Consider the following 5,211-nt stretch of genomic DNA (forward strand, 5'->3'; position numbering starts at 1 on the left):
ATTTGAGCTACAGTATAAACAGAACTAAATCATCTGCAAGTCCATGGGAGTGTTAGACCACAAGCTGGTTTTGAATTTGTCTTGTGTCACCACATCTTTTTTATTTTTTCTTGCAAACAAAGTAGTTTATTTTGGATGTTATTTTATGTACTTGTATTATTAGAGCTGTGGATGCTAGCATCTCCAAATACCCCCTTCTATTGCTTTAGAATGATACTTCACCGCTTCCCATACCGTGCTTTGTATGTTCTTAGTTTCAAGCCATTCTCTTTTACATTCAGGAACTGGGATCCTTGTCCAGGATACATGGACACAAGAGGATTGCCACTGGACTATAGTGAATGGATTACCACTAGTCTGTGTCAATTGTCCCCTGTGAAATATGATTTCTTCCCCCAAACTATACAGAATACCTTTGAAACGAAGGAATATTTATAAATTTGTTACTTATTTTGCACCAGACACTGTCTGATGAGATACAGGTGTTGAATTCAAAAGAAATTAAATACCCTATTATGAACTTGGCATCCAGACAGTAGCTGAGCAAAGAAAAGAGGAGGTGTCTATTCTGATACTGCCTGTGTTTTGGTCTGAGTTGAAGAGAGAATTTCATTACTTCTGAGTCATCATGTTATCATATTTCAGGTGAAAGGGGTGGAGAAGATGATCTTTCTGGGGTACGCAGACATCACTTTTTGCTATGTTTATAAAAAGGGTAATTCTATCCAAGCATAGACTTATGACAGGACAGGAGATTAGAAACAGGCACTGAGAAGATGCTTCATACCACCTTCTTTATGTTAAGTGGGGATTCTGTTATTTCTGATAGAAATATTGGAAACCTAAGAATTTTTTCCTTTCTCTCTAAGAAGGGATACAGAACCTGTAATGTATGTCCCAGTCTTATTATTTACCTAGCAGAAAACAGAAAAGAGAGGAAATGGAATGAGTTAAGGCCAGATCAATCCAGAAATCATTTGATGTGGAAATCATGGAAATTAGTTTGTGATTGAGCATAGAGCAGAAGGAATTATCATGCTAGAAGTTTGAATTTTAACCCTACGCTTGCCTCCCAGTGAAAAATCATTGTAATGAGTGTTCTGAAATATCTAGGAAAGGTTGAACAGATGGATAGAGGCATAGAAAGATAAGTATCTCTCTGGAACAGTAAGTTTTAAATAGTCTCCAAAAAATTCAGAAATCTTGCCAGTTACTGACTAAGAACTTGGCACACTGGGGCTGCATTTAGCAGCCATCTTCATTTTTAAAGTAAGTAATAAGAAAACAGCAATAACAATCAAAATGTACTCTGTGAATCAATAAGTATCATTACTTACTACTCATTTTTGACTAATTATAAATGTTTTTGGAATTCAGAGAAGATAGGTCAAATGAAAAGAATGGGGTTGGATTTGAAATTTTCTTCCGAAATGGTTAGAGGTGATATTTCCAAATACATAAATGCGCTTATAAAATTGAAAGAAGATAACAGGACATGTCTGCACATGTACATTTCAAATTAAGAGACAAGTATTAAAAGGCAGCATCTCAGGAAAGGTCAAAATAAACAAAGACATAGAAAAGAGTTCACTACATGTCTATTTTAAGAATCAAAACAATAATTCTGAGTTGAATGGTTGGTAGAATATACTGGGATATATCTTGGATAAAATAGCAGATGACGTTGAAAAGCTTTTAAATCATTCAGTAATGTGTAGTTTTCCTTTAAAGCCTCATCCATAGTCATTGAATACAATTGAGAAGAGGGAGGAACAACATAGAAACATGATTCTTATTCCCTATTGAAAAGGCAGTGACTCTGGAGGATGGATAGTTGATTAGTATTGAAATCTAGTTAGACTATTGAAAACCTATAGCACATATGGGTAGATGCTCAAAATATCTGCAAAGCAAATGGCTACTGAAGTTGAGATTAAATGTCAACATGGCAGATGATTCCAATACATAAATATCATGACTTTATGAAAAAGTTGAGTGAGTGAATAAATTGTAACCAAAAATGTCTCTCCAAATACAAATGTGTAACACACACACACACACACACACACACACACACACTATATATATATATATATATATTTTTTTTTTCCTCCTGTAGGAAAAAACTGACAAAATTCTCTTTCAGAACTCTATTTAATTTTGACTCTGATTTAGTCAACAAGGGTTGAGATCTGCTTCCTTAATGTAAGCTTTGTTCTTTTCAGTTTCAGGAATTCAATAAAACCTATTTTTAAATTTACTCATGATCATTCTCATGTATGTAATTCATCAGACTCCATCACTGAAATGCTACTGAGAATGGCACCAAATCCGAGTCATGTGAATAGGGAACCTGGAAAAAGGTTGAACTTTTTGGAGTGCCTCCATTGGTGTCCCTTGATAAACTGTTGACAATCCTATTGATGTAACATTCTTCCCTTCACAGTTAATGGCAAAAAGCAATGACATGAAGAAGATGAGTCAAAGCCAATCTGCAGATGCACAGGTTCCATGTGACTCTTTCTTGAACATGTAGTTTTCCATCTATACACTGTACCAGTTAAACTGATAAATCCAAGGTATGTGCTGTTATTGTTGTTGTTGCTGTTTTAATTAAAAATGATGTACTGTTTATGAATCTACTTCCAACTGCTCAGGTCTAGCATGACAAAAAATAAAATGAAAAAAAAAAAAACCTAGAAAATGTATGATAAGAGTCACAAGAAGTTTGAGATATCTTTTTCTAGTGTGACTTGATTCAAAGAACAAGGTGTCCTGGACAAGTTTTGTTCCAAAGACTGAAATAAAAATGTGTGCATCTTTTCTTGTATGCTGTATACACATTTCTTGGTCACATTTATTCACTTATCACCTTAGAGGATGTATGTTGATGTTCTTGTTTGATAGGTACCTGGGCGGTTTATGTTTAAACTCAGCTGTGTCCTTTTCTTCTAAGCATGTACATCTGTAATGGAGCACAGAAAGGGTAACAGTCATCAAGATATTTTGGAATTCATCATGACCATCACTAATGTTGTTGTAATCCCCATATGGTGGACAGTTTTAGTTGCAGAGTGGCCTTGAACCTAAATGCCTGTATCTGGAGAAAATGGAATAGACAAAATGTCAGAAAATGTGCAGCACATGGGCCATGCACTGGCCAGCTGGGTCTGAATAAGAAAGCATACATAGAGGTTTCCAAATAAGGGAATGCTGTTACCAGGAAATCATTCATCTACTCCAGCTGTTTAGAATGTACAAAGCAGAGAGGGAAAACTGCAATGGATAATCAAAAATAAAGGATGGAAAGAGAGGTGTGCACACATTGGCTGCTATTTGTGTATATGATAGCACTGAGTAAAGGTATGAAGGAATGTATCTTAGTTTGCTTTCTATTGCTGTGATAAGGATCATGGTCATATATAATTTGGGGAGGAAAGAATTTATTTCAGTGCACAGGTTAAATTACAAGAAGTCAAAGGAAAAGCCTGGAGGCAGAAACTAAGGTAATGGCTATGGTGAAATGATATATACTGGATATGCCTAAAACATTTTCAGCCTATGTGTATATATATATATATATATATATATATATATATATATATATATATATATATAAATACACACACACACACACACACATATAATTGAGGATTATTTGCTCAGGAATAGAACCACTCACAGTGAGCTGAACCATCTCACAACAACGATCAATCAAGAAAATGTTCCGGGAGTTCCTGGCCCAGAGAGTCTCCAGACACCCGCAAGGACCCACACAGGATCCCCCACGGGATCCTAAGACCTCTGGTGAGTGGAACACAGCCTCTGCTCCAATCCAATCTCACAGGACCTGAGACTGCATTAATTAAGGAAGCAGAAAACACGGCCTGATCAGGGGCACAAGTCCCTTCAGGTCCACTGCAGCACCAGGGTTCCTGGTCTGGGGAGTCTCCGAACACCTGCAAGGACCCACACAGGATCCTCCACGGAATCCTAAGACCTCTGGTGAGTGGAACACAACTTCTGCCAGGAGGCAGGTTTGAACACCAAATATCTGGGCACCTTCCCTGCAAGAGGAGAGCTTGCCTACAGAGAGTACTCTGACCACTGAAACTAAGGAGAGAGCTAGTCTCCCAGGTCTGCTGATAGAGGCTAATATAATCACCTGAGGAACAAGCTCTAATGAGAGACAACTATAACAACTAGCTCCAGTGATTACCAGATGGCGAAAGGCAAACGTAAAAACCCTACTAACAGAAATCAAGACCACTCACCATCATCAGAACGCAGCACTCCCACCTCACCTAGTCCTGGAAACCCCAACACAACCGAAAAGCTAGACCCAGATTTAAAAGCATATCTCATGATGATGGTAGAGGATATCAAGAAGGACTTTAATAACTCACATAAAGAAATACAGGAGAACAATGCTAAAGAGTTACAAGTTCTTAAAGAAAAATAGGAAAACATAACCAAACAGGTAGTAGTCCTTAAAGAAAAACAGGAAAACACATACAAACCGGTGATGGAAATGAACAAAACCATACTAGACCTAAAAAGGTAAGTAGACAAAATAAAGAAAAGACAAAGTGAGGCAACACTCGAGATAGAAACCCTAGAAAAGAAATCTGGAACCATAGATGCAAGCATCTGCAATAGAATACAAGAGATGGAAGAGAGAATCTCAGGNGCAGAAGATTCCATAGAGAACATTGGCACAACAATCAAAGAAAATACAAAACGCAAAAGGATCCTACCTCAAAACATCCAGGAAATCCAGGACACAATGAGAAGACCAAAACTACAGAAAATAGGAGTTGATGAGATTGAAGATTTTCAACTTAAAGGGCCAGCAAATATCTTCAACAAAATTATAGAAGAAAACTTCCCAAACCTAAAGAAAGATATGCCCATGATCATACAAGAAGACTACAGAACTCCAAATAGACTAGACCAGAAAAGAAAATCCTCCCAACACATAATAATCAGAACAACAAATACACTAAATAAAGATATAATATTAAAAGCCTTAAGGGAGAAAGGTCAAGTAACATATAAAGGCAAGCCTATCAGAATTACACCAAACTTTTCATCAGAGACTATGAAAGCCATAAGAGCCTGGACAGATGTTATACAGACACTAAGAGAACACAAATGCCAGCCCAGGCTACTATACCCAGCCAAAATCTCAATTACCATAGATGGAGAAAC

Source organism: Mus caroli, chromosome 4 (assembly GCF_900094665.2).
Source record: "Mus caroli chromosome 4, CAROLI_EIJ_v1.1, whole genome shotgun sequence".
Taxonomy (NCBI): domain Eukaryota; kingdom Metazoa; phylum Chordata; class Mammalia; order Rodentia; family Muridae; genus Mus; species Mus caroli.